Source organism: Montipora foliosa, chromosome 13 (assembly GCF_036669935.1).
Source record: "Montipora foliosa isolate CH-2021 chromosome 13, ASM3666993v2, whole genome shotgun sequence".
Taxonomy (NCBI): Eukaryota; Metazoa; Cnidaria; class Anthozoa; order Scleractinia; family Acroporidae; genus Montipora; species Montipora foliosa.
Genome location: NC_090881.1, coordinates 34,548,421 through 34,565,402, shown reverse-complemented (window position 1 = coordinate 34,565,402; position 16,982 = coordinate 34,548,421). Strand labels below are relative to the sequence as shown.

The 16,982-nt window shown below is 37.7% G+C and overlaps 1 long non-coding RNA gene across 5 annotated transcripts in view; it reads right to left on the bottom strand.

Moving 5' to 3' along the window:
* Nucleotides 1–16,982, bottom strand: part of LOC137983632 (uncharacterized) — a 29,989-nt gene that overhangs the window by 2,491 nt on the left and 10,516 nt on the right. For all 5 annotated transcript variants that reach the window (XR_011118969.1, XR_011118970.1, XR_011118971.1 and 2 more), the window contains 8 exons: nt 14,554–14,733; nt 12,120–12,226; nt 11,179–11,294; nt 9,664–9,751; nt 8,459–8,652; nt 7,326–7,426; nt 6,864–6,970; nt 6,604–6,679 (listed from right to left, as the gene is read on the bottom strand). This is a non-coding gene — a long non-coding RNA (uncharacterized lncRNA). The remainder of the gene's footprint in view (nt 1–6,603; nt 6,680–6,863; nt 6,971–7,325; nt 7,427–8,458; nt 8,653–9,663; nt 9,752–11,178; nt 11,295–12,119; nt 12,227–14,553; nt 14,734–16,982) is intronic.

Below are 16,982 nucleotides of genomic sequence, written 5' to 3'. Positions count from 1 at the left end.
GGACCGTTCCCCCATCCAAAGCAAAAGGAAAATGAAACTAGTAAAAAAATGCACCGAATGTAAAATGTTTTGGGATGGGTGCAATTCAATTTATTAAGATGGCTAGAACCAGTTTCACTACTTTTAAATTAAGAGAACTTTTTATGAGAAGGGTTGTCACTACAACACTATATAACAAAACAGCAATGTTATGGTACCATATCAAACAACAATTATTGCTGAAAATGCCCACACTATTGTGATGTAATAGGTTACCACAGCAACATGAAATCTCTCCAAAAAAACCCCCTATTTCGTCTTTACTTGCTTATATCTTAAAAATAAACTTTACTGTAGAATCATAATTAGCAATCAAAGATAGAACAATCAGCAAAGTTTTAAAAACTTCTTGGGCGCCAATTCAAGGCTATCGTAAGTTCATGTATCTCTGAATTGGCTGCCATGAATTTTTTTAAAATTTCGCTGATAGTTTATCTCCGATTGCTAATTACTATTCTATAATACAAATTGGGGGCCCCCGAATTCATTTCTGGGATACAAGCAAGAAAAGATGAAATATAGGGTGTTTTTTGGATAACTTTCCCGTTGCCATGATCACCTATTACGTCACAATAGTGGGCGCACTTTCAGCAACCATTAGTGTTTCATATGGTACCATATCATTGCTGTTACATGATACAGTATAGCAGTCATAACCCTTATTACATACTCAACAAAATATTGTTTCTGATTGATTTTAGAAGGATTGAATCTACCCAACTGTTTCACATAATGGCAAAGTTATGGTACCCTACGAGACACCAATCATTGCATAACAAGTTGCACACATCGACATGATGTAATAGGTTACCATAGCAACAAGAGCCATCTAAAAACACCACATATTTTGTATTCAATGCTTGCATCTCAAAAAGGAACTCTGTGACCTCAAAGTTTTATTGCTGGAAAGTGATAAACAATCTAAGATAAAACCTTGTGCAAAGTTTAAAAAAATTATCTAGTGCAGATTCAGAGCCATCTACACAACTGGAAAATTTTAAGGTGGCTCTGAATGTGCTCCAGAGAATATTTTTACCTTTATGGAGAGTTTTATTTTAGCTTGCTAATCACTTCCCAGCAATTAAAAAAGTGGGGGTCACTGAATTTGTTTTTGAGATATAAGCGTTAAAGACAAAATAAAGGTCCTTTTTACATGGCTCTTTTGTTGCCATGGTAACCTTTTTTATGTCACACTGATGAGCGCATCTTGTTAAGCAGTGATACAGAGTAAATTCTTGGAATAAGACATTCCCTCCAAATTGTTGAAACTGGTTTGAGCCACCAAAACACTGTTCAAACCAGTTTCCACAAGTTTAAGGGAATGTCTTAATAAAAGGATTGACCCTACAACATCACTTTGCATAAGGAAAATGTTATGGCTTCATATGAAACACCAATTCCAACTAAAAAGACATTCTTTATATGTATGTATATATAATGTCGTATTCCAGTTAACCCTCAAACAATGCTCTACAATCATTCGATAGGAGCTTGATTATACCACAGGAAACGGTTGGTTTTCCATTCAGTTTATTTAAACTCTACAGCTCTGTTTCGTGAGGGCATAAGTGCCCTCACTCTTCGGGAGTTTTTAACGGAATTACATTTACAATATATTTATATCCATCACGATTCATTGAAATTCAGATATAATTTAACTTACTTGGCAATTTCCACTCTTTTGTTGTATTGTTACATGTATACTCATCTAACATTCTCGAGCAAAAAATTTCGAGGCATGTCTACAGCTACTCGCGAGTTCAGATCTTTTGTTAAGTGTTGCTTTGTCTCTATGCCTTAGTATATAATACTTTTCAAGTACACATAAATTGCATCGCTTCAATATAGGCGAGTAGGGATGAGCTTTGTCAATTATCTTCCAAGTGATACGGTGCTGTATGTTCTTCTGTTTTAGCTCCCACACGTACTTACTTAGCTTGGTTTGGGTGGAGTACATTTGCTTTTTAAAGAACTGCTTGTGGTTCCTAAAGCAGGACTTAAACTCAGTGTCCGTCAGGCCTAATGTCATACATAGGCCTCACAGACACTGAGTTTAAGTCCCACTTTAGGAATCACAAGCAGTCCTTTAAAAAGCAAATGTACTCCACCCAAACCAAGCTAAGTAAGTACGTGTGGGAGCTAAAACAGAAGAACATACAGCACCGTATCACTTGGAAGATAATTGACAAAGCTCATCCCTACTCGCCTATATCGAAGCGATGCAATTTATGTGTACTTGAGAAGTATTATATACTAAGGCATAGAGACAAAGCAACACTTAACAAAAGATCTGAACTCGCGAGTAGCTGTAGACACGCCTCGAAATTTTTGCTGGAGAATGTTAGATGAGTATAACAATAGAACAAAAGAGTGGAAATTGCCAAGTAAGTTAAATTATATTTGAATTTCAATGAATCGTGATGGATATAAATATACTGTAAATGTAATTCGGTTAGAAAACTCCCGAAGAGTGAGGCTTGTGCCCTCACGAAACAGAGCTGTAGAGTTTAAATAAACTGAATGGAAGACCAACCGTTTCCCGTGGTACAATCAAGCTCCTATCGAATGATTGTAGAGCACTGTTTGAGGATTAACTGGAATACGACATTATATATACATCCATATATAGAATGTCTTTTTATTTGGAATTGGTGTTTCATATGAAGCCATAACATTTTCCTTATGCAAAGTGATGTTGTAGGGTCAATCCTTTTATTAAGACATTCCCTTAAACTTGTGGAAACTGGTTTGAACAGTGTTTTGGTGGCTCAAACCAGTTTCAACAATTTGGAGGGAATGTCTTATTCCAAGAATTTACTCTGTATCACTGCTTAACAAGATGCGCTCATCAGTGTGACATAAAAAAGGTTACCATGGCAACAAAAGAGCCATGTAAAAAGGACCTTTATTTTGTCTTTAACGCTTATATCTCAAAAACAAATTTAGTGACCCCCACTTTTTTAATTGCTGGGAAGTGATTAGCAAGCTAAAATAAAACTCTCCATAAAGGTACAGATATTCTCTGGAGCACATTCAGAGCCACCTTAAAATTTTCCAATTGTGTCGATGGCTCTGAATCTGCACCAGATAATTTTTTTAAACTTTGCACAAGGTTTTATCTTAGCTTGTTTATCACTTTCCAGCAATAAAACTTTGAGGTCACAGAGTTCCTTTTTGAGATGCAAGCATTGAATACAAAATATGTGGTGTTTTTAGATGGCTGTTGTTGCTATGGTAACCTATTACATCATGTCGATGTGTGCAACTTGTTATGCAATGATTGGTGTCTCTTAGGGTACCATAACTTTGCCATTATGTGAAACAGTTGGGTAGATTCAATCCTTCTAAAATCAATCAGAAACACAATATTTTGTTGAGTATGTAATAAGGGTTATGACTGCTATACTGTATCATGTAACAGCAGTGATATGGTACCATATGAAACACTAACTTCTGTCATCTTAAGTTTAAATTACAAAGTACAGAGTTGAATATATAGTGTGAACGAAAATGCTAATTAACTATGAGAACAAAAGGAAACATGACCACAAAGTTTTATATTAACATGATAAAGTTGATGATTAAGTGTAGGTTTCTCCCATTGAATATGAATGGCTTCTTTTATCTTAAGTTGGAAGGTGGTACAAGCGTGATCTAGGATGCTGAAACAGTCATTAGAGCACAAAGTGCGGCAATGCTCAGGATTTTTTAAATGTTTAAAAATGTGCGAGGTCCTATCACTGAAAATGTGCTCACATATGCACGTCGAAAAATGCTGGGTAGTTTCACTGACATAGCAGGCACTAAAGCCCGCACTCAAAAACTTCAATACCACATCCGCACAGAGCCGACGAGGGACAGCATCCTTCACACTCAACATATTGTTGATTTTAAAGGATGAGAAAACTAACTTAATATCAATATTATTACAATAACGTTTAGCAAAATGGCGAACCTTTTTCTGCATGATAATAGAAAAAGGACCAATGTAAGGTAATTTAAAGTAAAAGGTATGTGTAGTGTCAGAGACGGAAGCCTGGGGATTACAGCCATGGTCAGTAAATGCGAGGTAGCGAGTCAACAACACTTGGTTGGGTTTTCACAAGGACATCACAAAACTTACCAAAATCCTTCAGAAGAATCTTTTTCCAGTCCATCTAGTTGAAAACATTATTAATCGCTACCTCGCATTTACTCGCCATGGCTGTAATCCCCCGGCTTCAGTCTCTGACACTACACATACCTTTTACTTTAAATTACCTTACATTGGTCCTTTTTCTATTATCACGCAGAAAAAGGTTCGCCATTTTGCCAAACGTTATTGCAATAATATTGATATAAAGTTAGTTTTCTCATCCTTTAAAATCGGCAACATGTGCAGTGTGAAGTATCCTGTCCCTCGTGGAATCCGTGCAGGTGTGGTATACAAGTTTTTGAGTGCGGGCTGTACTAGTGCCTGCTATGTCGGTGAAACTACCCAGCATTTTTCGACGCGCATACGTGAGCACATTTTCAGTAACAGGACCTCGCACATTTTTAAACATTTAAAAAATCCTGAGCATTGCCGCACTTTGTGCTCTACTGACTGTTTCTGCATCCTAGACCACGCTTCTACCACCTTCCAACTTAAGATAAAAAGAAGCCATTCATATTCAATGGGAGAAACCTACACTTAATCATCAACTTTATCATGTGAATAGACCGTTTTCGAATTCTCACGGCTGGACTGGATCTAACATTAAATGGAGGCTAATGTGGGCAAATCTTTTCAAATGCACATTAATTTGCCCGCATTAGCCTCAATTTCATGCTAGATCCAGTTCAACCGTTAGAATACGAAACAGGCCTATTTAAGACTTTCTTTGTAATATTTTACATTGTCATGTTTCCTTTTGTTCTTATAGTTAATTAGCATTTTGGTTCGCACTATATAATTATTCAACTCTTACACTTTACTACTTTGTAATTTAAACTGAAGATGATAGAAGTTTCTGTCGAAACATGTTTTGTTAGTGTTGTGTTGTTTCTCAAAATATCGATATGTCTGCTATTATCCAGACCTTTTGATAATTAATTGTATAGGAAAAGAAAAATTAAAACATTGCACTACAGAGCTGTTTCGAAAGGGCCTGGTGGTTCTCTCTCGTCAGGTGCATTAAAAACTGAACAACTAAGGTTCCTTTTTTTATGGGCTGATCGTTCAAGCATGTTTTATCAAGAACTTGGTTGCATGCCAGCACACAATTGCCAGTTCGTTCCTTTTGTTTAGGATGCCCGCGCCTGGTTTACATATGATGAAGAAATTTTCTGTTATGAACAGGTTGCATCTCTTTGTCACATTTGAATACGGTCTTGCACAAGCCATTATCTTCCAGGTCACAGTAAATTCTGTTTTGGTGTCCTTTAGGGACCAGATGTATTTGCTCAACTCGGTTACGTTCATTTTTTTCTCATTCCTAAATGAAGCGGTGTGAATTTACTGTGACCTGAAAAATAATGGCTCGTGCAAGACCGTATTCAAATGTGACAGAGATGCAACCTGTGCATAACGGAAAAAATCATCATATGTAAACCGGGCACGGGTACCCTAAACAAAAGGAACGAACTGGCAAGTACTTGATAAAACATGCTTGAACGATCAGCCTATAAAAAAGGAACCTTAGTTGTTCACTTTTTAATGCACCTGACGAGAGAGGACCACCAGGCCCTTTCGAAACAGCTCTGTAGTGCAATGTTTTAATTTTTCTTTTCCCATACAATTAATTGGATAGCTCCACGATTGTAGAGCACTTCACAATGATGATATAGGTTACTGTAGCAACCAATGAGCCATCCAAATACACCCTTTATTTTGTCTTCAAACGTTTTCAGTGAAAACAAACACGGCGACTCTCAAGTTTTGTTGCTGGGAAGTGATTACCAGGCAAGGTGAAATCCTCTGAGAAGTTGATAAAATTCTCTGGAGCGGATTCAGAACCACCTTAAAATTTTCCAACTGAAGGTAGTTATGAATCCGCTCAAGAGAATTCTTTTAACTTTGAAGAGATTTTTATCTTGCTTGGTAATCACTTCCCAGCAATAAAAATTGGGAGTCACAGAGTTCATTTTTGAGATGTACGCCCTTACAGACAAGAAATACAGTGTAGGGTGTATTTAGACGGCTCTTTTGTTGCCATGGTAGCCTATTACGTCACTTTTCTAACGTATCTTGTTCAGCAACTATTGATGATTTATATGGTACCATAATAACTATTGCCATTTCTTGAAACAGTTGTGTGAACCCAGTCAATCTAAATAGTACAGTTTTGTGGTTGAGCCTCTTTAACGGTGCATTTCCATGACAGAGCATTAAAAACACGCCAGAACAGTAAAAGAACTCTGATAATTTTTTAAAAGAAACAGTTTCTTTTCATGCATTCCATGAAGGAATTATGGATGCGTTACCGCGCAGAAAGGAACATGCTGTTTCTTTGCAAAAAATCATTGAATCCATTCTGCTTTTGCTCCGTGGTGTTAACACTCCTTTATGGCCTCCTTAAAGTTTTATAGAACAAATCTTTTTACCTGGCCAGTGACATAAGTGAGAGCATCCCAAGGAATCTGTCCTTCTGCAAAGAATGTCTTTAAATTGTCCAGAATGCTGTTTATGAAGATCAAAGGAACAACAGATCAGTACCACCAGCATGACAACTGTTCTGGGGCCAAAATTACCAATTAATTAATTAATCAATTATAATTAATAATGAGAATAATAATTTACAACGATAACAATAGAGCAGTTTTCAATTGCAATTACTTCCATTTTATAGAACAAATCTTTTTACCTGGCCAGTGATAATAGTGAAAGGGAGCATGCCAAGGAATCTGTCCTTCTCCTAAGAATATCTTTAAATTGTCCAGAGTGCTCTCCAACCGAATCCTCGAACTTATACTGTTTAATAAACATCAAAGGAACAACAGATCATTACCAGCGTGTCACAATAATATTATTCAAGATGGCAAAGTCCAAAAAATATGAAAACAACAAAAGAAAATCGATTTTGACAGTAGTTTATTTCCAAGATGAACGTTTTCTCATCTGTTGGACTGGAGGCTCCCTTTAAATTATTGAAAAGGAAGAGACTCCCAGTACGACATGTAAAAGAGGTGACCACTACACCACCTCTGCTTCTGCATCAACTGATGTAAAATACCAGGAAATGCATACTCAAGTGTATTTACCATAATAGAAATTTGTTGCTTTGAATTTAGCACAAAAACCCTTTGCTACAAAGCTTAACTCTTACCTTGATGTTCCACCCCAGTAAACAAAACTTCTTTCTTTCCTGAATTATTGTATGAAAGAAGCAAATACCAAAGACTAAATTATGCCACGTCACACCAAGAACTGTGAAATACAAACAAGTAAAAAGATGAGCACATAAATTTACGTGTAAATGAATGAAGCACTATTAATAATAATAATAATACTCGTTTTTATTCCTCATAAGATAAATGATACGTATCCTATGTTACCAGTAAAAATATGATAATACAAATAAAATATGCATGTAACTAAAAATAGGAAAGCTATAAGTACAAAGTACAAGTACAATGAAAGCTGTTAGCAGTTGGTAATTAAGAATCACAAAATTTGAAAATGTCTATTTACAAAATGTGTTCCGTGTTAATTTTGGGGTGGAGGCATCTCTTGCGACGTAATTTATGGTCACAATGTTTTTGCTTCGGCAAAATCTCGTTTAGCGGGTGTTGGGAGGGGAGATGAAAGACCCCGGGAATGAAAAAAAAGTCATTGTATCTGAAGAAGGCTGCTTTGGCCAGCCGATATATTATAGTACATTACTATATGTAATTATACGTTGCATTAATGGCTCTTGCTCTAAATATGAAATTTTTAACTTGTAATTATGCCGATCAGATCAAACTAATTGACCCAACGTACACTGGCAGAAATATTGTCCACAAATGCTTACTTAAAAACTCTGGAATTCTAGTAGTCACGCAATGCTACTTCTGTAACGACCAACATCTTGCTGAGTAGCAACTTAGAGGGTGCATTTTGTAACTTACAAGCAAGACTGGCGGAATTGAAACATTCCTAATCCCTAAAGATTTACTTTGAGGGGTTGGCGCAGTGGTAAGATCTCTGCCTTCCAACCCTAGGGTCCCGGGTTCCATTCCCGGTTCTGCCGAGAGTGGAATATTTGGCGACCTTCTTCCCCGCTGAAGTTCACTCAGCTTTCCATCCTTCCGAGGTCGGTAAAATGAGTACCAGCATGCATGGACTGCTTAGAAGCGGCTGCAATTTGCGCCTGTATATGCTTCCAGTCCGCTGGGGGTAAACTGATCATTGTAAAGCGCCTTTGAGACGTTTGTGATAAAGGCGCTATATAAATGCACGACTTTACCTTTACTTTACCTTTCGCTGTAGCGCATTTCTTGGGCGAATCTCATGAAAGCGTTCATGGGATCCAACGCAGTCGATAACATAAAGATAAGAGACAGTGAAGTGGTTCCCACATCAGCAAACAGTGTGTTGAGGTTGATTGACTGACTCTCCACAAAGGTCCTCCCAAGCTTTTCATACACAAAATCCACAGAGGCGAAGATGACCTGTGTGTAAATATAATTGGAATTTTAGAGAGAGTTCTTAAATAAGAGCCCATAGCAACAAAGAAAGACAATTAATAAGCCAATCAAAGGCAAGCACATCCACCTGACTCAGAGTGTGGAAAGATACACAGTTGCGATTGGTCAGAGTAGCATGCATTTTGTTCAATTTTCAACTTTCTTTTAACTTTCAACAAATCATTTTTCAATAAACCACTTTCTAGTTTTTCAACCAGCCACTGAACGTTTCAAGGGAAAAACAAAAATAAAGTCCACAACTACAGGACAAGACTGCAGTTAAGGCTCGGAATTAAAACAAAAAACTGAAGATTAGAGGAGGGGAAAGTAAAAACCCTGCGTTCCTTCTTCTCCAGACCCACAATGTTGCTATCCGGTGTTATTTTAAGATTGCGCGAGAAAATATTGTGCACAAATTGCCCTCGGTTCTTTAGGAAGCAGCACGATCGAATAACAAGGAGTAATGTTGAGAATCCCTGCATTAGATTGATAGAGCAGATTTAAGATCACCATTTCCACCAAAATTTCATCGATCGTCTGGCACAATTTATTATTATTAATTACACATAATGATAAGCCAGTTTTGTATACTAACGGTTGGACTGGATCTAGCATGAAATGGAGGCTAATGCTGGCAAATTAATTAGCATTTGAAAAGATTTGCCTGCTGCATTAGCCTACATTTCATGCTAGATCCAGTCCAGCCGCGAGAATTCGAAAATGGTCTATTAGCCTTGCATAAATAGTAATGATATACTTCTTACTGCCATCGCTGGCAAGGCTCTTATGCCAGTCTGACTCCATGAGGGAATCGATATAAAAGCAATGTTTGGTCTGTGAATTAGCTGGGTAAAAGATAAATAGAAAATGTACAGTCACAGTTATCGTTTTAAGGCATAAGCTACAGTAACATCACCTTCCCTTCTCTAAAGCCTTCAAACACCAAGCTCTGAGAATTTGTTAGATGCTCGCCAAAACTGACTTGCAGACATTTACCTTCCTCAGTCACTTCTGTACTTTTGCTTGTGTCTGTTGTACGGCCATCAACTGAGCTTTCAAAGATAAATGAAGGATTTGGGCAAACCTAAGAGATCAAAAGATGAGAATTGGTCATTTATATATGTCCCTTAGCTTCTGCTCTAAGTGGTACAGTATTTCAATACCTTTCCCATGTCTTGTAAAAAAGTGCTCATCTTATAGTGATTTGTTTGATTTTCAAGATATCAAAGCCACATTGTCTCTTTTTTACTGCTATTAGCCTGAGTAGTGCTGGCGGGATATTTTATTGCAGGATTATTTGAACACTGGCGAGTACCATGGTTTTGGCCGTGAGTGGGCCGCAACTGGCATGGGGACTAGTAAATTTGAAATCCCACCTGCTACAATTCTTGGGCATTTTGAAAATTTCACTCGTGGCTAAAACAACAAAGTGTCAAACGATTTACTCCTGCATGTTAAAGTAATCCTGCAATAAAAATGTCCCTCCAGCTACGCAGGCTAACTTCTATTCGCGTCAGTGTTTTGCAATCACTTACTTGAGCAATAGTGGCAGACTTGTTTTATAATCTTCTGAACTGAAAGAGGGCAACCAATACCCCTTTCCTCGGCTCCAACTAAAACAATTTTGTTCAGAATCAAACACAAATAACCCACCCGTGTCTCATCATTGTTTGGGGCCAAGGAGAACTGTGATAATACTTATTATAATTACTTTTTTTAAAATAAAAAGGTGTTAAAAATTATCTCAACAATTTTGTCCGGGACTGGACGTTACTTTCCAGGCCATTTTGCAGATCAGGCTACTTTGGTGGAGACTAAGAGGCTGGGACCCCTCCCCTTACTGTTACAATATCCTCCAAACAGCAGCAGCAACGGTGTAAACCCGCAGTGTCTTCCACCAAATTTGGGCCTTGGTCATTCAGTGTATTTGCTTCAATACTCTCTGTGTTTATAATTAACATCATCTGGTTCAGTAAGAAACCGTAAAATTTACAACTGCTAGCGCTAATGCTTGGACATGCGCAAAACCGTGAAACTGTCCCTTTAACAATACTGTACATTAATTTAAAAGAATGATACAATGTGCCCTTTGGTTTTTAATGAGGTACAAATGAGATGTAAGGTGGTTTTCTACCATCCCGCATCTTAGTGGGCGCTAAACTTGATGACATTGATGATGATGATGTTGATGATTATGATGATGATGATTGGAACGCAGGGAAAATGAATGGCAAATTACGATGATCTTTCTTAAAAACCATCCTGGCTATGTAACAATAAACCAACTCGTACATGATGTGACATTTGAATGCGATTCATTGTGTCTTCACTTGTGAACTTGCTTGCAGAACCAAAATGAAAAGGGTAAATCTGAGTTGTCCCAGCAATATCATATTACTTAATTTTTTCTTCATATTCTTCCTTTTGTTTGCCAACCTTTGCGCCTTCCAACTATGCGAGTTCAAAAAGTGTAATCTCTCACACGTCCCCCAAATTCCTTTAACCTCTCACCTTATCTGAGCTCCCACTTCCATTTCTTGTCAGAGACATAATATTATCTTCTCTGCCGCATTATCTAGCCACACAGCATGAATGAAAACACCAACTTGTTTTACTGAAACAAGCCCCTGAAATGAAGAACAGAAAATATCAAATCAAGGTCTCATTGAAATGTGATTTAAAATCTTTTTAAGGACACTTCTAAGGTTTATTAATAGTCCTCCTTTTCCAGTAATATTTCAGTAAGAAAAAAGGAATCAGTCATCCAAGAACAATCCATGCACATATTTATAAAATCACAGGCTCCAAAACAAAATAAGGTATTTTACCAAGTTCAAACTGTCCTAATGAAAGACAGACCAAGTATGAAATCTTTGAGAATTAGTTTCATTTCCAAGAAATTGAAGTAAATGGCCTTCTTAATGAAGCCACTTAAAAAGTTCATGAAAGAAAAAAACCTTTAAAAGTGAAAAAAAAAAAAAATTGCCAGAATGTTTTAAGAATTTTTTTGACCCTGAAAATAGTTACCAGGGTTAGGCAATCACGATCCACCTAGATTTAAGCGACTTAACAACAATGCAACTCAAACCAAAGGAAACAAATGCAAAAATATGGAATACAATACCTACTTAATTGACCGCTCCCCATAGGGGCTTTTCAGGGCCAATGAAACAATCACCAAAGCAGCAGAACACAACAACAACTGTTGAGAATCCCAACTGGCAGGAGGCAAACCAGTTGGCTATTTACAAGTGCAGCTGGGAAGTTGAACCAGGGACTACCAGGAACAAATTCAGCGAGTGGTCAGAGCGGGTCTTAAACCCGGGATCTCCGGATCTCAAGGCAAGCGCCCTAACCACTGGGCCACACTGCCATCACAGGGATGGGAAGTAGAAAGACAAGCCAACTTCCTCAAAATAGCCCCTCCTTCCTTTTAATAGAGCTCAACTTACCAAGCCAGGTTGATGCACACTGAGTAGGTGCAATTCGTGAGAAGGATCTCAAGCCTCTTGTCCACGTCATCAGCATTCTCACTTTTTTCACTGTACGTATTGAACAACTGCCAAAGACAAAGACACATTTTAAGTCAGAAAAACTGGGTTTCACGTTTTTGCAAGATACTCAGAAATGTGATTATTTGAAAGACAGCTAATGAGCAGCACCTCAGAGAGTGTCAGGGACCAAGAATAATCATAAAAACAGTAGTACAAGAACACACGGAGTAATAAATAAAGCCAAAACAAAAATCACTTTATTGATAAGCTATTCATTGATAAAAATCTTGTCTCTCTTCAATGATAATTTGATTACAATAACACAACTAACAAGTGAAGTGAAAAAAAATTGGGTGGGAGTGCATGGCCTGCTTCCTGAAACCCTTGCCCTGTTTCAGACCAAAATCTGCGGAGTGCGATTTTCCCCACCTCAGACCTGACCAAAAATTTGATACCCTATTTAAGACCAATTTTCACACCTATTTCAGATGTTACATGGCTGGCATAATAACTTGAGAAGGGCTTTGTTGCTGGTCTTATCACCTAATGATGAAAAAATAGCTTCTTGTAAAAAACATCCAATTTAAGACTTGAATGAACAAACCATACCCTATCTCAGACCAAAATGGTCAAAATCAATACCCTATTTCCGACTAAACACAGCTAAAAACACACCTATATGGACCATACAATGGAGTACCCCCCTGGGGGTGGTTCCAATGACCTCTGCGATACTGCTGCAATGCTCTAACAACTAAGCTATGAAGGCACATGTTGGGCTCAAAAAGAGACAATAATAGACCTTATTCATAAATGGCGGTCAATTTATAATTCTTTTGTCAAAGTGCAAATTAGCCTAGCAAGCCTCGATACCATACAGTGAATTGAAAAGAATTCTTGCTCTAAAATGAGGCTTCGTAGGCTAACTTGCACGTGGACAAAACTTAGACAATGAAGACTTTGTACTTGCCTTTTACACTTGTTTACCTAATTTGTATCATTACAAAATGTACAGTGAACTTTCTTATTTTCCCTAGTTTTTATTTATCTTTTAATTCGATTTTGTATTATATATAATCATAATATAATTACTCTTATAATATACATGAAAATATTACTTGATTCTGATTGGGTGAGGGCAATGCAGTTAAAGTGTAACACAGTGCAAAAAGTGTAATACATGTAACACCAATACCACTGCAAATTACACTTCGAAATTTTGGATTATAATTGGCTAATAAACAATAGGGCTTGGTCAAAACAAATCAAATCTTTAGTTTTCAAATGACACACGTGCCCTGCATGGCGCAATTTATGGTGCCATTTTTCCCTGATTGTGTGATATGCCTGGGTTTCTTCTGCTTAACCACATCAAATTTTTTCATGTATATTAATAAGTAATCACATAATTTTTCTTGTGCATTTTGGAATAAATAAGCACTTGTAATTTTTTTCAAAGACAACAAAATAATTGCACTCGTCCTTGCATCGTGCACATCACATGTAACTTGAATTTCACGAAGATCGATGAGATCACCATAAAAAACAAGACAAGAAAAAAACAAAGAAACAGCTCTGTGCGAACGAAAAAAAAAGTCTGCTCAGTGTCTCGAACCACCGACTTGTAGTTTCATTCTCCATGCGCATCATTTGATTGAGCTACCAATGCAAGCAATAGTTTCGGTTTGTGCTGTTAAATTTAAATCAAACAATGAACAGTACGTGTCGCTTCGCTGATTCCATTGTTTTCAAACGTGATGATGTTTTTGCATAGCTTATTTCTCGAAAATAAAGCTCAAATCTGGTTAAAAAATACCAGGGCAATGTTCTTAAGTTCATTTCCAATCAACTTGCAAAATTTGGGCTAGTTTTGAGTAAAACTAAAATCGACTGAAATTGTCACTTGAATACTATACTAAGTTTTTGCATCTAGCCCTTCAATTACTTGTGCTCATTTATTCCAAATTGCAAATTGTGATTACCTATGCTAATCTTAGATAGAGGGCAAAAAGTTTATTAGTCATTGTGCTATTCAGTGCTACCCTCTTTAAAGAAGGTGTGTTATTTGTTATTAAAAATGAATAAAGCAAGAAGGGAAGACACTGCAAACATATACAAGATAACTGTTTGCTAGTACAGAGCCCAGAGAGAATACACATTTAGTGTTTTGTAGCAGAGATTTCCAGTCATCAATTTGGAGTCAGCGGATGAAATCTTAGTTTGCCCATCCAAATGAAAGCTACTGTACAAGGTGGTTCTAACTTTTGAGTCTGCAGGTGAAATCTTATTAGTGTGACCATCCAAGTGAAAGCTACTAGAGAGTGGGTTCATGTGGAGCTAACTACATTATAAAGATGTTGCTCATAGATGAAGTTTTTAAATTAAAAGTTACCTGCTTGAAGTACTTGAGAGAGTACTGATACATGGAGTCGACTTCAGCCATGCTTGCCACTACAATGTACATGACAGATCCTCAAGTGGCAACAGAACAGTACTTTTCATGTGTGGTTGTGTTCTTCTCCACAGTCATCTCTGCCTCTTTTAACCGGGTACTGCTTACTTTAGAAGTGACCTGGGAACAAACCAACAATTTCAGATTTCAATACACTGGAGATCAGTTCAAATTTTACTCTTTGGGTGAACTGTGATACGAGCAGGAAATTCTTTTTCAGCTGGAGGTTCTGGAGAATGAATGGGTGGAGTCCAGAGCTCATCAAGGGGACCCTCTATCTCCACTAATTCCTTGAGTCAACCCTTTCCCAAGTAAATTTATTTTAGGACTGGGTTTTTCCCACAAAAAGTATCATATTTTCCCAGACACTGAGATAGCTCTCTTTTGATTAGCTTTTACAACAGTGTGCGTGCTGAATCTTCCAAGGGAGAGGTTCTATAAATATATTTACTCATGAAAGGGTTGACACCAAGGTCAAGTATGGGAGATAGAGCCTCCCCTTGATGAACTCCTGGTGGGATGTACAGCTTAAAACATCAACATCAACGGCTAGGTTGAGTCCCTCGAAGCATGGTTCGCGCTAACTATTGGTTAGCCCTTGTTGGTCACTAAATTGACTACCAGAATGTGATTCAAAGGCTTCCAAAAAGCAGGAGTTTGGTTTCATTTCACACCACTCCCCAAGGAAAAAGAAGGCTAAGTGTCATCACTTGCCAATGATGCAATTGGCAGGTGAGAACACAGTTACCATGTTCTTAGAGATAACTTCCCACATAGCTACCTTTAAAATGATTTGGTGTTAAAGGTTGCAATGATTACAGTCCGAGCCAATTTCCTATGTGGAACAACATACAGACTTATGTGACAATTGGGCTATATACACCTTCACATTAACTAACACCCTCCCCCTAATTTGTATTGGCAAGAATGGGAAGGGGTTCCATTGTTAAACAAGAATGGTTGCATCACCTTTGACTTGTTCAAGGTATTAATTGATAAGCACTGGCCTTGCGCACGATGTTGCTTATCACTGTGATATTCTATGATTTACTCAAGTTTGGTTATGTTTTATTGTCCACAGATGCCCACTTAGTTTGTGATTAGTCCAAATGTGTGTTGACAGAAGACAAAACTTTTGGTATTTTCAAGCTAAAGGCACATTAATTTTACCAGCGCGAAGGGAGACTTAAATTAATTTTTAAAAACACTCACAAATCCGCACTTACGGCGTAACAAACAAGTTGATCGTGCCTTTCGTGCCCTTTGAACAGGGAATCCAAATATCGTGCATTTCGTGCCTTGTTCTCGTTCACCGATCGTGCCTATGGAGTCTTGTTATCGTTCCATGATTTCGTGCTTTTCGTGCCTTCGTTTGTACATCGTTCCTTTCGTGCCTTAATTTGCATATTTGATACATCGAGCCCTTTATCGTTCCTTTCGTGCCCAGATTTTTCGCGCGAAAGCCGTCGCGTTTAGAACATTTGATGTCAAAAAAAAAAAAGACAAAAATAAAAGTAATGAATGGAAAATCATGTCTCAGTATTTTCTTTTGGTAATCCCATTGAACAGTTATACAATCTGCGTTTCCTTGCACGACGCCGCAAATGCAGTAAGTACTCGTAGTATAAAAGGATGAACACTGTCAAACAGAAAGAGTTGCCGCAAGATCAACAAGTTTGCACGAGGTGAGTTTTGTCCCTGTCTTCGCTTTAAAAGAAAACTTCTGACTTATTTTGCTTAACTATTTGCTAAACTTCATTTAATATGATAAAGATGAGCTGAGATTGTTTCTGCAAAGCAACTTTTGGAAAGCCAATTTAGCGCTTATCGGAAATTTAATCTCGGCTGCAACAGGCAATCAAATGTTAAAATCTTTTCTCGCAAACCTCGATTGGCATTTAGTGTGCTTTCGATTGGGAAATCTGGATTTAGATCTTAAAATCCGGATCTTTTGACGTCTTTAATCTACACAACGGTCGATTTGTAAATTACAGCGGATTCTTGGGTAACTCAACGATCAATTCGCCCAACACTTGATATAATAATATCGCTGGCAATAATTCAGACAAAGAAACAAGAGGTCCAATGGTAAACAAACAGCCCAACAGAACACAATTTTCATGAATGTCTTCTCGAACGTTTCTTGTATCAGCCCGGTTTCGGTTTTGGGCGCGATTGAGTATTTCTTTGGTCACGTAAGCCTGCGAGCGCAGGTTTATGGTCACGTGGGCACGAAAGGATCGGGCACGATGGGCACGACAGCTGAGAACGATAAGGCACTATTTGCTCTTAAGGAACGAAAAATAGAACGCATTTGACGAAGTGGGAACGATAGGAACGATAAGAACGGGAACGAAAGGCATCATTTA